At 36.3% G+C, this 24,122-nt stretch overlaps 2 protein-coding genes across 3 annotated transcripts in view; one reads left to right on the top strand and one right to left on the bottom strand.

Moving 5' to 3' along the window:
* LOC106875976 (uncharacterized) overlaps window positions 1-24,122 on the bottom strand; it is a 133,719-nt gene that overhangs the window by 78,307 nt on the left and 31,290 nt on the right. The gene's annotated exons all lie outside the window — the stretch shown is intronic.
* The window catches only part of LOC106872342 (xaa-Pro aminopeptidase 1), a 127,320-nt gene continuing 110,487 nt past the window's right edge, over window positions 7,290-24,122 (top strand). Inside the window, exon 1 of the mRNA XM_089347354.1 lies at window positions 7,290-7,357. The gene's annotated coding sequence lies outside the window, so the exon portion shown is untranslated. The remainder of the gene's footprint in view (window positions 7,358-24,122) is intronic.

Raw genomic sequence — 24,122 nt, 5'->3', positions numbered from 1 at the left:
TGACTAGCTAAATAGGTTAGTGGATTTGGCGGGTAGGTGAGTCAGAAGACATCTTGGGGTGTGGCTAAGTAATTCATGAATGAAACAAACAGTTTAAGTTGAAAATAATAAATCACTCAACAAGTCCTCCAATCAAATAACAACTGGCATTAAGTATTTCATGATCTTGGTTTCTGCTAAAATATGTTATCAGCTTTGATAGCCTACAAAATGTAACAAATGTTTATATGGAAGACGTTAGTTTCAGTATAAAGGGTAAAGACCACCTTCGGTCATGAACGACCATGGGATTGCATCTAGAAAGTTACCCTCCGAGGTACAAGTCCAGGCAAGGTTGTTTATTGAAGACCAGCAGTTGCCCATGCATACCAGCCTCCCCTCTCCACACCACCGATGTTATCCAAGGGAAAAGCAAAGGCTGATACAGCTTGGCACCTGTGACATCACAACTCATTTCTGCAGCTAAATGAACTGGAGCAACGTGAAATAAAGTGTCTTGCTCAAGAACACAACACACAGCCCAGTCCGGGAATCAAACTCACAACCTCATGATTGTGAGCCTGACACTCTAACTATTGAGCCATGCCTGATGCTCTAACTACTGGCATTAATTTTGGGAGGGTCATCACACCAATAATAAATACATGCATTGGTTCTATTTCACTTTTATTATTATTGTCAGTAAACTGGTTAACATGTAACCAATTAGCTAATCATTCAGTCAATCAATCAGCTAAGTTTGTCAAAGTCCTTTCATTGCCATTTATGACCTCATCAATGACATGTCCTTTCTTCTCTAGATCTGCTTCAGGTCTGTCTTCTGATATTATTTTAATGCTGTACTAGGGGGTGCTGAAAAGTTCCTGGCTTTGGGTAAAAGAAAATACACGAGGACCAGTTAATTATGATTTTATTAAACATATTCCCCTCTCAGATTCACACACTTATTGCAGCTGTCCTTCAGTTTTCTAAGCTCTGTAAAAGAACTTGGAAGGTTGGGCCTTCAGTCAGGCCTTTCACAATATCGTTAAAGCCAGGAACTTTTCAGCACCCTCTCGTATTTGCCCTATCTCTTACTTACAGAGTGTAAAAGGGTAAAGACCCCCTTCAGTCATGAATGACCATGGATTTCACCTTGAAAGTTACCCTCTGAGGCACAAGTCTGGGCAAGGTTATTTATGGAAGACCAGCAGTCGCCCATGCATACCAGCTTCCCCTCTCCATGCCACCGATGTTATCCAAGGGAAAGGCAAAGGCCGATACAGCTTGGCACCTGTGACACTGTAACTCATTTCTACAGCTAAGTGAACTGGAACAACATGAAATAAAGTGTCTTGCTCAAGGACACAACACACAGTCTGGCCTGGGAATTGAACTCATTACCTCATGATTGTGAGCCCAACACTCTTACTTACAGAAGATTACTCTAAATGAGACAGATGTTTTGAAATTCACAATGGAATAGTGATGATCTCCATCAAATATAAATCACTTAACAGATTGGTATGGAATTGCTCACCAATATATTCCAACTTAAACGTGAAAAGACATTCGAGCGAGATCGTTGCCAGTGCCGCTAGACTGGCTCCTGTGCAGGTGGCATGTAAAATACACCATTTCGAGCGTGGCCATTGCCAGTACCTCCTGACTGGCCTTCGTGCTGGTGGCACGTAAAAGCACCCACTACACTCTCGGAGTGGTTGGCGTTAGGAAGGGCATCCAGCTGTAGAAACTCTGCCAAATCAGATTGGGGCCTAGTGTAGCCATCTGGTTCACCAGTCCTCAGTCAAATCATCCAACCCATGCTAGCATGGAAAGCGGACGTTAAACGATGATGATGATAATTAAACCAATATAATAGGCAAGTTGCTCCTTCCTTTTCTACCTGCAACAACAGAGCTTTCATGCCACTTCCAACCAGGTCTACCTATCTCACTTGTCTCCCCTCCTTTTGTAATCCACCCAGGCCCTGCACAAATGGCTGTATCCAAACTTTCCATCCCAGTAAATCCCTCTTCTGAAACCCCCTTCCCAATGTGTCTATGTTTTTACTGCAGTCATTGACTTGTGGTAGTTTAAAAAACAAAACATCAACCACATTGATTTCACCAGTTTCAGAGGGCCCGGTTATGGTCACAACTCATTACTCCAAATCAAATCATTAAAAGAAACATGAAATAGAAAAATAAATAACTACATAACATTTATTTGATTTGATATAAAGTTTAGATATTGAGATGTGGTTTAAATGGCTTACAGCAATATAAATACTTGTATGTTTTCTTGTGGATTTTGCTTAACCGCAGGTCAGCTATAATTAAGCAGACCTGTGATGAAAGGCATGCCTGCTGTAGTTACTATTTCTTTTTTAGGCATAATGTATCCAGGTCATTGTTCAATGTGTCCTTCATTTCTGAAGAATATAGAGTATGAAACAAGAAAGATTTAGTTACTATTTCTGATAAGTGATCACATGAAGGTTTTGTTGCAGGTTCAATCTCTATTTGTTTACTCATTCTTATGGTAAGGTGAACTGGAGAGGAATTTGAACTCAAATAAAGGCTTTCTATCATTTTCTTTTTTTTTTTTTTTTTTTTTTGTAATGGGATGTGGGACAATGACATCAAAGTTAAGATACTAGACAACTGACTTCATGATCAATATCCATTATATATACAGTATTGTCTGCATCCCTGCACAAGACACATAGCTCTGCTTGCCTCAGTTTGCCTGACTAACAGCAAAATCTACTTGGAGTAGATTAACAAAAACAAAGGAAGAACACAGTAATAAAAACAATTTCTTTAACAAAAACAGTTCAACTGATAAAAAGCATAGACAAATTCAGAATGAAATACAAAAAAAAAAAGAGTGATGGTGATGGTGAGGATACAGAAAACAATTAAATTCAGAATATTGCTGGTACTTACTGTACCTCCATAACTTTGAGTGGAAAATATTAAGTCATCTCTGACACTGATGGTAAATAGATTCCTTTCATTCCTTCCTGCTTGGTTGGCAAACACGTGATCATAACCACACACACACACTCTCTCTCTACCCTCTACTAGCTTCTGTTCACTTCCTCTTTCTCTCTCTTCTTATAAGCTCCTGCATAGAGAAATTAGTGCTATAGTAAACAGTCTAGTTATATGTTTGTCAAGATGGTGATGTTACTGCTCCAGAATTTTCCATTGTCTCCCTTTGGAACCAGAAAGATAAGCATTAAGCTTGTTATTACTGGTATTACAAACATGTCAGTTGACTGCAAGCCTCTTACCTCACTTCTTGTATCCACTGTGAGCACCCATAGTAGCATAACAACTGACAAGGAGAGCAGCAATTCACATCCCAACTAAAAGAACAGTAATTCTGAATTAAAATCTTGAAGTAGCTGCATTCAGCAAGGAATTTAATGAGTAAGTATCCATCAGGGATCAATTCTCAGCTCGCTCTGTTGTTTATCATAGTTCTCTCGACCACAACAAGAATGTCTTGTTTGCTATTAAATTAGTCTTCTTTGTGAAATATGGCAAAGATTTTGAGAAGAATGTAGAAGATTAGAACCAAGAAACCTCAAAATAAAATTAACAAAGACAAACGTTTTAGTGAACAAGAAAGACAATATCTCTTCTGCAATTAGGGAAGTGGTCATACTTGACAAGCAGAACAGTAGTAGATAAGAATTTCACACAGTAAACCCTATATAAATTGTAGGTATACAAGAAATGTAGTGGATCACAAACAGGCAGGAAAAAAAAAAAAAACAACATATGAGGTATGTACACAGATGTAGGTAGCAGTAAGAGCACTTGTGAAGTAAACTCTCGCATGATGTTTGTCTATGAAGTGTGATGTTGACTGGTGGAGAAACATAGGTACTGAAAGCAGAGTTAGATGTAAAGATGGGAAAGAAATGAAGTTAATGGAAGTTTGCATGAATTATGGGGTACAAATGAGTTGAGAGAAAAACTGGATATAAGAGAAGATAGATGTAACATGCAAGGGAGGAAACAAGAGAGGAAACTGAACTGTTACTGACATATGATGTGTGTGGAGGTTGACAGCTGGAGAAAAAATTGCTGAAGTAATCTGTGGAACATGGAACACCAAGTAAGAAATGGGCAGAAACTATGAAAGCTATTTTTAGAAAGTAGATGATGAGTGATCAAAACATGCAGTAAGACATGTTCAACTCAGGAAGGCATAGTAAAAGGGATCCAAAAAATAATGATGATGATGACATTAATTCTAAAACTATTGAAACTTAAGAAGCATTAATAGAGTTTTCTTTGAATGAGATGCTAAATAGTTGAAATATGCCAAATTATCTAAGGATACAAATGCAATATTTGCAAAGTAGTAAAAACTATTTATAAAGAACAGGACAGTTACTGAAAGTAAGTAAATACAGCAATTAATTCAATTTATACACTCATTGCACAAGCTTTGTCTCAATTCATGCAGGTTGTCAAACATTCTCAAAGTGAGTTACAAATAATTATGTACTCGGAAAGTGTAGCAGAATGCTTGTATATGTCCAAAATATGAGAAACATGGTTCTCTACCATTTGTGTAGAGCTACTTGGAAATGAGTGAAGGGAAGGCAATTTTTATATATTCTTTACAGATTTTTATTATCAAATTGCAATATTGTTGGGGCACTGCTTTCAAGGATTTTAACTGATTTATCAACTCCAGCACTTCAGTTTAATATTTATTTTATTGATTTACTGAATTGCTATGGACAGACATGCAAACTAAATATATATATATATATATATATATATATATATATATATATATATATATACATACAGTACTAAGACAATTCATCATTGATCAATTCACTGACAAGTCAATTCATCATCTGTAAATTCATTGCCAGTTCGATTTGTTGTTAGTCAATATATTGGCAGGTCAATTTTTCTTCAGTATCTCTCAGTGCAGACATAGTTGTGTGGTTGAGAAGTTTACTTCCCATCCACACAGCTTTGGGTTCAGTCTCACAACATCGCACCACTATAGTCCTATGCCAACCAAAGTGCTGTAAATGGATTTGGTAGATGGAAACTGAAAGAAGTCTGTTGTATGTGAGTGTCTATCTTGACATCATGTCATGTTTGTATAAGAGTGTTACCATCATATAAGTGGCATCATTTACTCACAATCTCCCATTCATTTATTCTCTATTCTTTTATTCTTTTACTTGTTTCAATCATTTGACTGCAGCCATACTGGAGCATCACTTTTAGTCGAACAAGTCGACCCCAGGACTTATTCTTTGTAAGGCTAGCACTTATTCTATTGGTTTTGTCGAACTGCTACATTACGGGGATGTAAACACATCAACATTGGTTGTCAAGTGATGGTGAAACGACAAACACAGACAAACAAATACATATATAAAAACAATGGGCTTCTTTCAGTTTCCATCTACCAAATCCACTCACAAGGCTTTGGCTGGCCCGAGGCTGTAGAAGACACTTACCCAAGGTGCCACGCAGTGGGACTGAACCCAGAAACATATAGTTGGGAAGCAAGCTTCTTACAAACATCATTTTAATACCTTTTTGCATGGGTTTGTCAGAATATGCTATCTGGATGTCCTTTGTGTTGCCAATTTTTGCCTGTTTCCAAGTAAAGTAATATTTCCTCATAGTCAGAAATATTTCCATGGAAGACTGGAAACAGATGACACCACTTGTATGACAGTTATGCCCCTTTACAACTATCATAGAATGTCAAGACAAGGAGATACTCCACTACACACACACATAAATAGGCTTCTTCCACGTTTCCTCTACCAAATCCACTCACAAAGTTTAAGTTGGATAGGGGCTATAGTAGACAACACTTACTCAAGGAGCCACATAGTAGAACTGAATGTGAAACAATGTTAGTTGGGAAGTGAACATTTTAACCATACTGTCATGCCTGCACCTGAGATTTGTTGTTCACAGATGTATACTGTTCAAACATACACACTTTTACCATTAAATACAGGTATAAACTAGGCAATGTGAAATAACAATTTCATTGGCAGCCACTCAAGACAGTGAATGCTAACATTGGAAATTGAGCACTTTTGCTCATTGAAGCAAGGAGTTATTGTTTGGTGAAAATATCCGAATAGGTACAAAGTAGTTTATCAGGAATGGTATGGAGAAAGTTATTGAATTGTATAGAAAACTTTGATAGATTTAGCAATGATATTGAATAGACAATTTAAATGAATGGCATATTTTTACATGCCACCATTCTCAGTGTACAGAATGGATTTTTATAAGTGGAAGGGGAGGGGTCTAGCATTCCTCTGTCACAACATGTTATGCTCACAGAAGATCTACTTCACTATGATATTTTTGTTTTGTAATGAATAGTGTTATTATAAAGCATTAAATTAGCAACAAAAATAAAGACCAAACAGCTTTAGAAAAGGTGATAAAAATTAAATTATATTATATTCCAATTTTGCAAATATATTAATAAAGAAATGAAAAGATGAATAAAAAAAATTAAACAAAAGCAAAAACCAAAATTGACAAACAAAATTAAAAAGAAATTAAAAGGAAAAATTGTACTCACATTCATGCACACACACACACACACACACACACACACGCACACACGTGTATGTAATGTGTGTGTGTGTGTGTATGCAATTCTTACATTATAATACACACATGCTCGCATATTTGAAGACATAAACCTACATTTTGGAGATTGAATTAAAACTGGTCATTACTTGCAGGTGAGAAATTTTGGTGAAATTCAGGCATGGAGGAAATGTGAACTGTTCTGCTCTGGATGGACTAAGTTAATGAGCATTGTCAGAAGCAAAAATGAAAATGCTTTGTCATAGAGTTAGAAGGTGTGTGACTTGCTTTTCAAATAATATCTATTTATTACTAACAATACAACACTAAGAAGACACTTTTATGTGTTGAAAATATTTTGTTGCTATTGTTGGTCAGTAATATTATAACTGTGTTCATAGCATATAACATAGCTTCAAACAGCTGTTTTATATACCTACACACAAGCACACATTACATTCAAGAATGTGTGTATGTGTGTGTGTGCATATACATATGTATATATGTGTATATGTATATGTAAGTATGTGTGTGTGTATATATATCCCTACAACCCAAACACAAAACACTCTCAAATATCATCATTTCTAAAAATAGATTTGACATCAATTCTAAAAATAGCCAAACACCTACTGCTGGTGTCCAAAGGAATTGGTATAAAAGACAGAAAACCAGCCAGCCTATTACAGTCTGTTAAAGTCTGTCATACCGGCCATGATGAAATACTACAAAGTATAGAAAATATGAAATACCACAAGGTATAGAAAATATTCGCCTTTATATATTTATATATTTAATCCTTTATATTGAACACTCAATATTTCATCTATTCAATAAGACATATTCCATATATTCAATAAGACATTCAATACTTTATTTCATAGTACCATCCATTTTTATTTTATATTATATATTCCATATTCTATATCCCACATTGGTTTTGCAGGAATATAAATAAAACATAAAAAACAGACAGTGTTGGAACTCTTTTAAACAAAATAATATATATATATATATATATATATATATATATATATAGGAAGCGCAATGGCCCAGTGGTTAGGGCAGCGGACTCGCAGTCGTAGGATCGCGGTTTTGATTCCCAGACCGGGTGTTGTGAGTGTTTATTGAGCGAAAACACCTAAAGCTCCACAAGGTTCCGGCAGGGGATGGTGGCAAACCCTGCTGTACTCTTTCACCACAACTTTCTCTCACTCTTTCTTCCTGTTTCTGTTGTACCTGTATTTCAAAGGGCCAGCCTTGTCATGCTGAATCTCCCCGAGAACTACGTTAAGGGTACACGTGTCTGTGGAGTGCTCAGCCACTTGCACGTGTCTGTGGAGTGCCAACCATGTATATATAATAAATATTGAAGGAAAAAGAAAATGGAGAAAAAAATGGATGTATGAATAATTTATTTGTATGTTATAAAATTATGAAAATTTCTTTTAAAAAACATAATAATACAAATATATTGATTACAAGCTGCAAAGCTCAAAAAAAAAAAAAAGAACCTACATATATGTTTCAGTCCTATCACCTAATTGATCAGAAGTTCTAAGCATTTAGTTAAATGCTAAGAAAGGTAGGATTTCTTCAGGTTTAATTATGAGTTTATGGAACTTAGGTTATCATTTTCCTTTTGATGCATTCAGAGTATTAGTGAGTTTAAGAAGTTAAAAGCTATATATAGTAAGTGTATCTAAGTGATGGGTTCTATATATTCATGAATAGACCATGGTATATTCATTCTTTTCTCCATTTTCTTCAATATTGATAATATATAATTTCAATAATCATTAACATTGGAGCAGCCAATGTTAAGGTGGCATATCTGGGTTGTTGGCAGCCAGTGGTTTAGAGTTCACCAGTAGGGTGTATCTCTGGTGGCAGCAATAGGATAGTTCATATTTCCTATTGATAGATATTGTAGGTTGATGGGGGATGTGCAATCTTTCATAGAGACAGAGCTGACAGCTGTGGGCAATGGGTGAATATAGTGGCACCCTGTTGATGATGGTTCATTTGATAATGGGTGCTTCCTTTTGAGGTCATGGAGCCTCCAGTAGAAATGAGACAAAGAAGTGGAATTCTCTCTATCCCTGCATCTAAGTGCATGCATGTGCTGTGTGTACCTTCCCTTGAAATCATTGGCTGTCATGCTGCGATGTCACTGGATGATGTAAGTGTGACTCTGTAGACTACAGGTCTTGAGAGGCAGGATCCTCCTAGGGGGCAGCTAGCAGGAGTAGCTCACCTTGACTTTACGTAGGTTGAAAAGCTTGTAGTACTTGTGGCCCCTACATGTAGTATATATGTGTATGGCATTGCACATCTAGTCTCATTGTCATGGCTGACATGCTTTAATTATGTCTGCCTGATCAAGGTCAACATGGGGTTAAACAACAACAAGCACAGTCAGTAGTAGGACAGTGTATAATAAAGATTAAGAGATTAAAATTGAACTTAGAAAAACAGAAGATAAATTTCCAATTTAGTTCTACTAAGATTGGATCTCAAATGGTGCAACCCCAAACTAGACAGCATCTTACATGGGTTTGCTTTCTGCACTAACACTACACTGGTATTATTGAACAAATGTTGCTATTGTGTCGCATGAACAGCCAATGAAATCACTAGTTACATATATATATATTGTTTTCACAATTAATTTGTACATTACTTTTGCTGAAATGTACTCAGATATTGAACTTTTAAATAAGGAGTGTATAGCCATTTTGACTGGGAAAAAATAAACAAAAAACTATGGCTGTTGATAATAAACAGTCAAATAACCTGCAGATTAATTAGAATTTAAACAAAATATTGAATTTGATAATTGAAAATTGATAAATGTCTTCATATTTACCACAGATGCTACAATAAACTGTCGACAAGAATACAAGAAAGCATATGCATGTGTGTGAGTGTGCCTATGATTGTGCATATGTATGTGTGTATGCATATCACACACTCAAGCCGATATCACTAGCAATACATACATAATAATACACACTCAGACACACTAGACACACAACCAAAGAAAACAGATACATAATAATGAGACAGCTAATGAAACACATGTACATACACTGGAAACAGCTTCAGAATACACTCACATTGGAAACACACTGACAGAAATGCACACTCACACAAACATGCGAAATGGTTACAGAAACACTAAGAAACATCGGAATGAAATCTATAGAAATACACACATGCTACAGACATGGCTACATAAACACACATACACAGTAGAGACATTTATAAAAACACATAGAAATGTAATCTGTAAAATGCTAATAACTTAATCACAGAACGTTTTGCACATTGAATAAAATATATGGATGATGGCAAATGGATGCCTATGAGGAGTTGTGTGTGTGTGTACATGTGTAGGTATATATATATATCTCATCATCATCATCATTTAATGTCCACTGTCCATACTGGTATGGATTGGAAGGTTTGACCAGGGCTGGTAAGCAGAGAGGCTGCACCAGACTCCAGTCTGATTTGGCATGGTTTCTACAGCTGGATGCCCTTTTTAATGCCAACCACTCTGAGAGTGTAACAGGTGCCTTTCCGTGCCACCAATACAGGTGCCAATAATGTGACACCGGCATCAGCCACATTGCCTCTGTGAAGCCCAATGCTTGAACACACACACACACACACATATATATACTAGCTGAGTAGCCCATCGTTGCTGGGCAATTTTCACAATAAAATGCCTTTATTTTCAATTTTTTTTATTCCATGTCTGACCATGTCTTTCCTGATAGATAGCTTTCTTGATCAGAATGGATTTCTGCATTATTTGGAGTAATTTATAAATGCTTTGATAAACGAAATGTTTTGTTTTTCCATTTGGTGTACAGATGTAAAGATTTTTCTTACTTCCTACTCTTGAACATGCAATGCAAAGCTGACCATGGGTGAAGCAGTGTTCTTCACGGTGTAAACTGACAACCAAAAATGTTTGCCCTTGTGATTTGTTGATGGCTTTAGACAATACTAAGACTCACTGGAAACTGAAGATGTTTGAACTGAAATGGAACATAGTCTTCTGAGTCTGTACAATGGAGGCTCGCCTGTGCTTATAGTCCAAGTTTTGAAGAGTGCAGTACGATTTTAACAGTTATTTTTTCAAAGCTATAATGGAAGTGACAAAGGAGCACATTCGGCATATTTTGCTTTATGAGTTCAATAAAGGCAACAACGCAATGATAAGTGTGAGTAATATTAATGCAGTATATGGGGATCAAACAATAAGCGTAAACCAATGTCAAAGGTGGTTCCAGAAATTCTGAGCCAGAAACTACAGCTTAGAAGATGAGCCTCATCCTGGAAGATCTGTAGAGCTCAACAAAGACGTCCTGCAAATCCTGGTGGAACAAAATCCCATTGTAACTATTGAGGAACTAGCAGAGAAGTTTGGATTTGGTCATTCAACCATTCATCAACACCTGCATGCCATCAGAAAAGTCAGCAAATTGGGTCAATGAGTTCGTCACAAACTTTCTGAGTCTAATTGCATGCAGAGAGTGAATGTGTGCTCTTTGCATGAATGAATCTTTTTTTGGACCAAATAGTGACTGGTGACAAGAAATGGGTTCTCTATAAATATGTCAATCGTCGAAGACAGTGGGTAGGGAAAGGAGAAACACTGGCACCTGAGGCTAAAGAAGGTCTTTACCCACATAAGTTGTTATCTGTTTGGTGAGATATGAAAGGTTTAGTCCACGTTGAACTTTTAAACCCAAACCAAATGATAACAAAGGAGATCTACTGCGAGCAGCTTGAGTGGCTTAAGTCAGTGCTAGAAGAGAAAATGACCATCTTCTGTTTCAAGACGAAAGGTGTTCTTCCATCAGAATAATGTTTGGCAACACACAGCGAGGATGATATTCCAAAGGCTGGAGTAGTTTGAATGGGAAACAATGCCCACCCACCGTATTCGCTGGACACTGTCCCATCTGATTATCATTTATTTTGCAGTCTTCAACATCATTTGGACAGAAAAAATATGAATTCTGTAGACGAGGTCAGAACAATACTGGAGAAGTATTTTTCATCACAGACAAGTGAATTTTGGAATAGGTGCCTTGCACTTCTACCACATAGATGGAAGAGCATTGTAGAAAATGAAGGAGAGTATATTTTAGATTAAAAAAGAACTTTGTTTCTCTTAATTTTGAAAAATAAAAGAAGTATAAAAAAACCCACATTTTATATATATATATATATATATATATATATATATATATATACAGAGAAAGAGAGAGAGAGTGAGATGAATATATATATATATATATATATATATATATATATATATAGATAGATAGATAGATAGATAGAAGGGGAAAGATTACAGTGAGAAAAGTGTAAAATACAGAGATAGACAGAGAAAGGCACATAGACATGTAAGTCTCCTATGATTGATTTGCATTACATCTCATATCAAAAGATATGCAGCATGCACGAGAGACATACAAAGTGAGAGTGTGGCAAATATACATAGAGAGAGAAAAAGTATAAAGACACAGAGAGAAAGAGAGAGATAGACAGAGAGAGGTAGATAGAAAGACAGTTATAAGAAACATCACACACACACACACACACATCCAGGTAATCACGAGTTTAAAATGGCAGCTTCCAGAGACATTCAATGTTGGCAATCTGGAAGTTGAGTTATTTCTTGTAGCAAATTATATTTTGTGATTGTTAATCATCAAAAACCTCCTTGACACAGATTTTGAAAAGCAAATCTGTTTTTCTTTAGGACGCACCTATTCAGAGCTTTTTGGTGGCAGACACATATACATATGCACATACACCCTCATTTATGCAGCAGATATGTGTTTTTATGGAAACTGAAGCTGAGAGTTGTCTCACTAACTCGAGTTTCATTAAATACCATATCCTCTACAGCAAGTATTGAACACTCCTGTTTTCATTCACTTGACATTTAGCAATGTACATATACACATGCACACACATTTAATGTTCATATTCCATGCTAAATAGGTTAGTAGGATGCAATGAGTCAAAGGAGCTGCAGTGTCTGCTTTGGCATGATTTTTATGAATGGATGCCTTTCCTAACACAAATAACTTTATAGAACATAACTGGTATATTTTCCCTGGTACCGACACCAATGAGGTTACCAAGTAACTTTCAAGACAAGACCCTTGACAGAGTTGGGGAAGGGGCAGTATTGGAGACGGTGGCTTTGTGGCAGGTGTTGAGAGTCTAAAATATGATGGAGGAACAGGAACAGGTGTCTTGTTGCAGAAGAGCTACATGGCTACCTCAGCAGGAGAGAAAGGATGGTGGAGATGAGGCATCAAGGAATACCTTCAAGGTATGAGAAGGTGGATAAAGAGAGAAAAGGTACAAGGAATCAAAGGAGGTTGGGTGGGTAGGTTTGCAAGAGTGTGAAAGGAGATGATCAAAAATGAGAATAAAAGTGAAAGCAGTGAATGAAGAACATGGGTGGAGGTGAAAATTGTGAATCTTAGTTTTGGAAAAGGTAAAGGAAAATAGGAGTGGGTTAGGGAGATGTTACAGTATAATAAAAGTGTAGATACATGAGAAATAGAGACGTGATGTGAAGCGTGAAGAGAGAAAAATGTACAGTGACAGGAAAAGAGGCCAAAGGCACATAAGGGTGGTTATAGTGACAAAATGAAGGAGGTGTTGACGGTAGATATGAGAAGGTGTTCAGGAGAAAGGGACTTTCAGTGGAAATAAAGTGGTATGGGATGATGTTGGAAGTGTGGAATGTGTGTGACAAAGGGAGTGGTTCCAAAGAGAGGGATAACTGGGAGAAAAAAGAAAGGGGGAGGACAGAAAATGTGCACTCGTGCTCTCAAATAACTATAGCTGATGACGAAATAGTGTCATAGTTACAGGAGTGAAAAAGGGACAGGTATTATAAACATGAGTTATCAAGAAGGCTTAAAGGAACAAACTGGGTGCAGGGGCATAGATGTAAGCCATATGCTTTTAGAATCTCATATCACAGGTTTTCTCAAGCACAGAGTCTCATATAACTGGTTTTCTCAAGAATGAAGTGTCCTCTAGACAATATGATATCTCTCCTCATTTGTCAACTACCTTATGGAGTATTTGGTGCACTTCATCATAGCACCAACACTAGTGAGGTTACTTTTATACCCTGAAATACAAAAGGAAGCCCTCCATTGTCTCTGTTCATTCAAATATGGGAAAACAAGATAGGGAGGGTAGAGATGTAGCTAACTTTACAGGTGCTGGTGGCTTGGGCTGTATGTGAGCTGAATAAAATAGGCTAAGTGTTGAGACTGTCTTGAAATTACAGTCACTGCAATAGAACTGGCAAATGAAGAGGAATTTAATAAGGGATGAGGGAGTATTTGTTATAAGGGTGTGGATAGGAGAAGATGAAGTTAAGACAGGAGAGGGAGTTGGTAGATTTCTCTCATTCTACTTCGTGAAAACGGTTTAACTTAAAACATCAAAGACTGTTTATATTGCTTGAGCTTTAACTTAATAACTACACCCAGTTTTTGTCTTGTTTTTATATTTCTTCATCAATTATGTACATACACACACACACACATACATTCCCATAGCTGAGTTTGTATGAAGGAAAGAGATGTGTAAAGAACTAGAGCAAGAACAAATGCCACAAGGTATTTTCTCCAACACAAACAGTTCCACCAGTGCACTGCCCTAATATAATAATAGCACTACTACTAATAATAATGGTCACTCCTGTTGATTTTGATCTATGAGTGTTTGAAGGAAAGGATTAAAAGACAAAAAAGAAAAAGAAAAAAAGAGGATTGAAAATAAAAGAAGCTGCATCTATTTGCGATGGCTGTATGAATGTAATTTGAGTTCACGTATGGATTTTGCTATGGAGTCACAATGGGGTTACTGATGATTTTAATTTTGCCTGGGATTGGGCAAGTGTGTCCTTTGATTGCAGGATATAATTCTTTTATTGTTTTGTTTCTTCAACTCAAATTGTTTAGATGCATCATGGCATATTTTATGTCATGCAAATTGTTCTAGGCAATAACTTTTCCAAGATGTCAAATTAAGCTGTAGAGATTTTAGTGATTGCTTCAACTTAATCTTATACCTAAGGATAGGTCATCCTACCATGATATCCCTGTTTGCTGGCCATACAAAAGAATTTCATCTTTCATTCAAACAACATGTCCTACTCATCTGTACTGAATTCTCAACAGCATGCTTTTAATACTGGAGATATCACATTTTTCTAAAATTCTGACAATTGATACCTTATCTTGCTATTTTATATTTGCAGATATTGCAGAGATAGCACATACTCTTTACTCTCTTTTACTAGTTTCAGTCATTTGACTGCGGCCATGCTGGAGCACCACCTTTAGTCGAGCAAATCGACCCCGGGACTTATTCTTTGTAAGCCTAGTACTTATTCTATCGGTCTCGTTTTGCCGAACCGCTAAGTGACGGGGACATAAACACACCAGCATTGGTTGTCAAGCAATGCTAGGGAGACAAACACAGACACACAAACACACACATACACATATATATATACATAATTTATATAAGGGCATTACTATATAATAATGCCTCACGCTTAGAGGGACTTTTGGTAGTTTTTGACTTATTAAGTCCCTCTAAGCATGAGGCATTATTATATAGTAATGCCCTTATATAAATTATATATATTTACGAAAAAAACGATGGGTTTTTTTCCTTATGGGTTTTTTCACGCTGACTACTTGATAAATTCTTATAAAGATTTTATCCTATATTATATTATATATATATACATATATACGACGGGCTTCTTTCAGTTTCCGTCTACCAAATCCACTCACAAGGCTTTGGTCAGCCCGAGGCTATAGTAGAAGACACTTGCCCAAGATGCCACGCAGTGGGACTGAACCCGGAACCATGTGGTTGGTAAGCAAGCTACTTTACCACACAGCCATTCCTGCGCCTTTTACATGTGAAATGTTTCAAGTTTTTTTTTTATAAGTCTTGTAGTAGGGAGTCCATACTTCTTCCCCATACAAAAGTGTGTTCAAAATACAAGATTTGTATACACTTATTTTAGTTTTCAGACCGACACCATGTTTATCCCACAAACAATGGGAAAGTTTTCCAAAAGCACTTGTAGTTTTAGATATTTTAACATTGATTTTGTCATCAAGAGTACTCTTAAAGTTTACTGTACTTCCAAGATATTTAAATGACCTGACCTATTTGCATAGCTTACTGTCAATCATCACATTTGAATCTTGAATATGTTCTGTCCCAGGCTTTGGTTGGAATAAAACTTCGGTCTTCTTGACGCTGATAGTCAACCCAAATGCACAAGCTGCTGTAGTGAACCTGTCAGCTATTCCTGAATTCCCTCAAATGTAAGAGAAATCAAAGTGCAATCATCATCAAACAGAAAATCACATAAAATCTTTTCCTTGGTCTTTTTCTTTGATCTGAAGCTTTGCTCATTTAAGTTTACAGGAGTGAAGAAGGGACAGGTGTTATAAACTTGAGTTGTCAAGGAGGCTTGAGAGGAACAAATTGGGTGAAGGGGTATAGACATAAACAATAATAATAATAATAATAATCATTTCTACTCTAGGCCTTGAAAATTTTTTTGGGGGGGGGAGAGGGCTATTGACCCCAGTGTGTAACTGGTACTTATTTCATCGACCTCGAAAGGATGAAAGGAAAAGTCAACTTTGGTGGAATTTGAACTCAGAATGTAGTGACAGATGAAATACCACTAAGTATTTCACCTGGTGTGCTAATGATTCTGCCACCTTTCTACTACAGGCACAAGGCCTGAAATTTCAGGGGAGCGGTAAGTTGATTACACTGACTCCAGTGCTCAAATGGTACTTATTTAGTAGACCCTAAAAGAATGAAAGGCAAAATAATGATGATGATGATGATGACAGTAATAATATTAATAGCTTCAAATATTGGCATAATGCCAGTAATTTCAAGGGAGTTAATTACATCAACCTTGAAAAGATGAAAGGCAAAGTCGACCTTGGCAGAATTTGAACTCAGAACATAAAGACGGATGAAATGCCACTAAGCATTTTGACCAGCGAGGTAATGATTCTGATAGCTTGCCACCTTAATAATAATAATCTATTTATACCTAGATTCTATGCTGGACGAAAAAAGTTAGACTGAAATTTAACACTGATAAGGTTCAAACAATTTTCAAGTTACAATGAAGTGAAAATAATTTCCTAATTATTCTAGATAGGGTTGAAGTACTCATCCATAAATGAAATTTGACTTGCAATTCATACAAGAAAACAGTTAAAGCTAAAAACAATAATTTAATATAAATTGCATGCCATTGAATTTGTAAAATTAAAGCATTATTATTTTTCTCAGTACAATTAGGCTCTCACAGATTCTCAAGCCCTTACAGTACTCCCTTGGTACTAAAATATGTTCCTTATCCCTGATCTAGATAGTTGACACACTGGAAATGAGTGAAGGCCTCAACTGAAAGCTCTGACAACTCTATTGTCAGCACTATTCTATTTTTATAACACAAAAAAGACACTGAAGGTAATATTTCAACTAATGTTGACATATCCAATATTTTCTCTTTGCTCTGTGATGGACAAAAAATTATGCTGACTAATACATACATTATTATTTTTTTAAACTATAGAGTCCACAACCTGAATAGTCTAGTGCTTTGGTTTAACTTCAAACAATTGGTCAGCAATATTTCTCAATTTGCATACACATTGTGCAATATGTCTTCTATTATTAGTTTGTTGACACTAGCTTGAAACTAACTGAAAGCTTAAATACACCATCTTCCTGTATCTTTATTCTGAAATTGTAAATTCAGACACTTGCATATTTGGACCAAATCACCATTGTTTTAAAATCTATTTTTCCATGCAGACATGAATTGGATAGTGCTTTTGTAGATCATGTTACCTAACATATCAGTCTTACATCATTTCCTGAGTTCTAGTATTTTGAAATTTTACTTCACTTTTCTTTTATTACAGGAACAATTCACTGATAGCACATGGTACTTTTTAACCCAATACCCATAGTCTATTGCCATCATGTATCCCTAGTAGTGTAATCATCTTTCCTATACATTTTGACGGTGTATTTGATATCTAACTACTAGTACTGAACCTTTCATGCAGGTTGACATATCACATCTGATTACACTCCAGCCTCCCCTCCTCCATATATCTTCCACAATCATGTTTTATTCCCAGCAGCCTCATACGTTGTACACATGCTTCAAACAGTCTATCTTTAATATACAAGAAACTCTTAGTTGTCACAAAAGACAAATAATTAAATTCTTTGATGTTTCCTGTTCTGTAACTGATATTACACCACTTAAGTAATGGAATCTACAAAATATGCTTAGTAAGCAGTCTAAGTAATTTATGGAATTCATTTCAAGAGTGCACTGAGTACTAACACGCCTTCAGATATTTTTGAAACTCAATCCAAAAGATCAAGTCTCAAAAGGCATGATGAGAGTATATTTAATCACACGCTTACAGGATCAGATTTGATCTGGGGTTAAGCAATAAGAATTTGATTAAGGAAGACCACAACTAGAGTTTAACTGACATGGCTTTATTCTTTCAACATCTCAGCAGCCATCATGGATGGACTTGCCACTTTCCTTGTTTTTATATCTTTTATTGTCTTTAATAACTATAATAGACCTCAATAGCAGGTTCCTCTGGTGGGTCCACCTGGATTAGTCCTTTGTTATCCCAGCCATATTTATCATTGAAAAGTCTCTCACAATAGCATTCCTGTCTTTTACTTCCTGCTACTACTGAAATCCTCAATAATATCTTAATTCAATCAAACATACTTCCCCCCTTTTGTTTTTTTTGCCTGTTGAACAATTCTTGCCATTGAGCCTCCAGTACAGAACATTAATGCACAGCACCATCTACCCTCAGCTTCTCTCCAACCTAAATACACCTTCCCATGCAACTTCCATTCTTCAGCTCTTTCTAATAGCTATTCATTGCACTATTTCATAACATGCCACTTTGCTTCATTCTAGTAACAAAGTACCTCATAAGAATGTCCAACAGTCCTCTATCACATTTCTATATTTTCTCCTTCCAAGTGTAATATGAATTACCTAAGTTTCGTTTAACACAGTAAACTTATAGAAAAAGAAAAGTATAGAAGTATAACTTCTATACTTTTCTTTTTCTATTTATATTTTGCTTTTATATCTACTTTGTCCGCTATATAAAGTCACTACCCACTAATCTATAGTGAGACACACACACACACAGTGTTCACATCCAAACATTGTTTAATTTTCCAGTTGGGACACAGCTAATCTGGCTCTCACGCCCACCTGATTGCTAGATTACAAGCTGACTGGCTGGCTGGCTTTCTGAAGTTGATTTGACTTTATTTCTTGCATGCCACTTTCACAGCATGACCATTATATTCGACAGCTATGACAACAATACTCTTGTCTTCAATTTTTGTATTAGCTTGTACAAAAATAGCCTCACAGAATCAAGTTGTCATCTTACACATCTGTCAATTCTACTTGTGAGCTATAAGCACAGATTACAGATGCTAACATGTTGTCTATTAGTAGTTTGAATTTAATTATTCTATAATTATAACTGTTATATGATCGATTATCCAATTTAATGCCAACTAATCACCTCTGAGAAAGGTTATGATAAGTATTGCGTAGTGTCTTTGTGAAAGGTGATCATTTAGCATAGCACTACTTTACTGTCTTGGCTGCCTCTAACATTCTCAGAATTATAAAAAAAAAATTATTTTCTACACTGACGCAAGGCTACATACTTATAGGGGAAATATAGTTGGTTAAACTGACACCATACTTGGTACTCATTTTATTACCAGTATATGTTATATGTGAAGGTGCATGGCTTAGTGGTTAGGGTATTCAGCTCATGATTGTAAGATTATGTGTTTGATTCCTGGTGGCATGTTGCACCAGTCCACTCAGCTGGCAAAAATGAGTTGTATCTGTAATTCAAAGAGCTAGCCATGTCACATTCTGTGTCATGCTGAATCTTCCTGAGAACTATGTTAAGGGTATGTGTCTGTGGAGTACTCAGCTACTTCAATGATAATTTTACAAGCAGATTGTTCTATTGATCAGATCAACTAGAATACTTGTGGTAACTGACAAAGTGCCAGTTATATACTGATATATCTCATATGTCGAATGTTCAATTCCTGGGCCCGGTGGCACACTGTCTCCTTGAGCCAGGACACAATGTGCCACCACATTCCATGTTCTGCTGGATCAAGAGAAAGGGGGGGGTGAGAGGTTGTCAATGTCTGTTTGCTACTGCAGCAAAAACAGCAAAAGGTGGTAAATTCTATCAAATCCTACTTGACTCCGTGTGATGATTCTGTGATATAAGCTTCCACATAATTTCTATATAATTCCACTTACAAGGTATTGGTTAACCAGAGGCTATAGTAGTAAACACTAGTTCAAAATGTGATGCAGTGAGATTGAACCCCAAACAAACATGATTGCAAAGTGAGCTTCTAAACCACATTTCCACAATGAAAGTTTTGATGCCTCACAAGTCTTGTTTTCTTCTTCCCTTGAGTACATATCATGGCTACATCTGTGTGTTTGCTATGCCAGAAAGATTAAAGTTAAAGTTGACTCTTGTGGGATTTGAAATCAGGAGGTCAAAGGACAATAGATCTAGTCTAACATTCTACTATCTCAAATGATAATAATGATTTTTAATATCGGTTTCAAATTTTGGAACAAGGGCAGTAAGTTTGGGGGAGAGGGTAAGTTGTTTACATCAGCTGCAGTACTCAGCTGGTCTTATTTTATCGACCTCCAAAGGATGAAAGGCAAAGTTGACTTTGGTGGAATTTGAACTAAGAATGTAAAGATGGACAAAATGTTGCTAAGCATTTTGTTAATCAATTAAACTGACCCCAGTATTCAACTATTACTTTATTTTATCAAATCTTAGAGGATAAAAGTCAAAGCTGACATTGGTAGAATTTGAACTTAGAATGAAAAGAACAGAAACAAATGCTGCAAGGTATTTTTCCATTGTCCTGACAATACTGCCAAGTCACCACCATGAACAGTAATGGTAATTATTTATAATTTAGGCACAAGGCTAATAATTTTGCAGGGAGAGGGTTAGTTAATTATATCAACCCCAATATTTGATTGGTACTTTATTTATCAACCCTGACAGAATGAAAGGCAAAGTTGATCCTGGTAAGACTTGAATGCTTTAATTAAGGTACAAGGGCAGCAACAGTTTAAAGGGGAGGAGATAGGTGATACCACCAAACCCAGTATTTCACTGGCACTTTATTTTAATGACCCACAAGGATGGAAAGCAAAATTGTCATTGGTAGGTTTGAGCTCAGAACATAAAGAGCCAGAATAAACACTGCGTGGGATTTTTTGTGATGTTCTAATGATTCAGCCAACTTGTCACCTTAAACAAGAGCAGTTTCAAATTTTGGCACAAGGCCAGAAATTTTAAGGGGAGAGGGAGAGAGGAAGCCAATAACAATGATCCCATTGTTCAACAGGTACTTATTTCATCAACCCTGAAAAGATGAAAGGCAGTGTTGACCACAGTGGTATTTGAACCCAGAATGATGAAATGCAGCTAGGTACTTTGCCTGGCATGCAAATGATTTTGCCAGCTCACTGCCTTGATGATAATAATAATCCTTTCTGCTTAAGGCATAAGGTTTGAAATTTTTGGGGAAGTGACTAGGCGATTATATCGACTCCAGTGTTTCATTGGTACTTAGTTTAATGGCCCCAAAAGGATAAAAGGTAAAGTTGACCCCGGCAGAATTTGAACTTAGAACGTGGAGATGGATGAAATGCCGCTAAGCATTTTGTCTGGCATGTTAACAATTTTGCCAGCTCACTTGGCACAAGGCCAGCATTTTTGGAAGAAGGGGTAAGTTGATTACATTGACCCCAGTGTCCAACTGGTACTTATTTTATCAAACCTGAAAGGATGAAAGCTGACCTTAGCGGAATTTGAACTCAGAATGTAAAGACGGACGAAATACTACAAAGCATTTTGCTCAGCATGCTAACGATTCTGCCAGCTCACCACCTTTAATAATAATAGTAATAATAATAATAGTAATAATAATAATAATAATGGTAATAATAATAATTTTAAACATAAGATAATAATAACGATAAAGAGTTCTAAATTTTGAACAGTCAAAAATTTTTGAGGTGATGGGTATGGACAGAGTTGATTAAAATGACCCAGATTTTGACTGGTACTTATCAAATCTTTGACAAAATAAGAAAAATAATGATAATAACGATTTCTAATATTAGTGCAATTACATAAATTTTTGGAGTGAACTATGCTGCTTTAGAACATCCCCTGCCCCAATGATATTCGATTGGCCTTTATTTTATTGATTCTTGACTGTGCTTATTTCAGCAGGCTGCATCCCAGAATCTAAAAGGGCCTAATACTGTAAGGATTTCGTCAAGTAGCCTACCAATTCTGTCATCAACTACTCCATGTGATTTTTACCAGTTATAGTAAAATTATTCAATATGCCATATTCACATACTCAATTGCCTCACTGGCTGCAAAACCTCAAAACCTGCCTTCTCTTTACTGTTGCTAATATGATCAGCTTCAACACTATATTTAAGAATCTGCTTTCCAAGAAAAATATACATCTCAGCTGGTAGAAAGCAAATAGTAAAACTATTCTCTTTGGTGTTGTTTCTGATCTTTTCCCCACTTCCACATAACCTTTACATTACTGATGTTTATTTACACACACACACACACACACACACACACATACTTAATATGTTTCTTTTTTATTATTTCTCATTTGTTTTCATTTTCTGGTTAGTTCTACAGCCATCCAGTCTGCTTAATCTGCAACAGTTTTATATGCAGGGCCAAGTGTTTGGCTGAAGGCCGAGTGTCTGGCTAAAGGCCTTTTCAAAGAATTAATACTAGACTCATTAAACAATAAAGTAAAGTGAGCTGATGGAAATAGTGAACATCTTGAGTTTGGATAAGTTTGAATGCTGTGGAAAAATTTCTTCCGACTGTTTATATTTTTACCTAATAGAACTAGTACTGGTGCGATGGAGGTAGGAGTGACCAGAGAAGTGGGAGTTGCATTTGTTGCTGTTGTTGTATATAAGTTCCATGGCAACATGAATTTGAGATGACCAATAAAAAGAATTCCAAATGTGACTATTCAGTCTTTAATTTTCAGATCAAGTGTATCCTGTATTATATTAACCAAAATATCGTTCCTTTTACAAAACAATAAATTGTGATTGGGAGAGAAGTTTGGCTATTATTTCTAGCACACAAAAGACAACATAGAAACTTCCTCACCAGTTTGTTGTATTGCTGACATGATGGTGATGGTAGTTCATAGATAGTAGTAGTGTTAGAAGTACTGGTGGTTTAGTGAAAGTATTGGTATGATGGGAAGAGTCATAAAGTGGAAGATAAGTGTCCAGTTCAAAACCTTTAGTATTCAATGTAAGGTAGTACAGGTAGTGAGGTGAAGGTAGTAGTGGTAGTAGTAGTATTAATGGAAATAGTGACAAATCAATAGTTGTGGAAGTAGTGCAAGTAGTGACAGCAGCAGTAGTAGTAGTAGTAGTAGTAGTAGTAGCAGCAACAGCAATAGTAGTAGTGGTACTGATAATAAGTGGTAAATATAAAAGTGATCTGGGTGGGGCAAAAAAAGTAGCTGTTGTTTAGTCTGAGTCAAACTTGATTGAGTAGACCTATGATCAAAGGTATTCCAGCCATGACCATCCTGTCTTTCTTTTTCCAAGCATGATGTACTCTGGACTACATTATGCAGTGTGAATGTTTTGTTTTTCTTTCAAAGATGGTAGGATGCTATTTTAAGGAGGTTTAGTTGCTATTTTTAGCAGCTTGAGTGACCAGATAAAGGCTTTCATGTTGGCTGGAAGTAAGTAGAAGTAACAATAGTGGGTGGAATGGGATCAATGACAATAAAGATGTCAGCTGAAGATAATAGCGGCAAGAATGAGTGTAGTTAGGTCTATGAGTGGCAGTAACAATATAATGTTGGAAGAGAAGGCTCTGGGGGTAGTGGTCAACATAGTTATTGTAACTGTTTTTTAATGCTAGACAGATTTGGGTATATTCTATGGCCAAATGCTTTTCCGGACACCAACTCATATTTTTCAAAAGTACCTTATTCTACATATTTGTTGAATATTTTGATTATGGGAAACCTAAATAAATAAAACATAAACACTGCCTTGGTAGTAGATCAACATTATAACCAAAAATGAGGATTCCAGATTGGATATGGAAACTATGTGGAAGTGCAATGGCCCAGTGGTTAGGGCAGCGGACTCACGGTCATAGGATTGCGGTTTTGATTCCCAGACTGGGTGTTGTGAGTGTTTATTGAGTGAAAACACCTAAAGCTCCACGAGGC

This window comes from Octopus bimaculoides, chromosome 2 (genome assembly GCF_046866305.1).
Source record: "Octopus bimaculoides isolate indiv1 chromosome 2, ASM4686630v1, whole genome shotgun sequence".
Lineage (NCBI taxonomy): Eukaryota > Metazoa > Mollusca > Cephalopoda > Octopoda > Octopodidae > Octopus > Octopus bimaculoides.
Note: the sequence above shows the minus strand (reverse complement) of the source record. Positions and strands in the feature narration are given on the sequence as shown.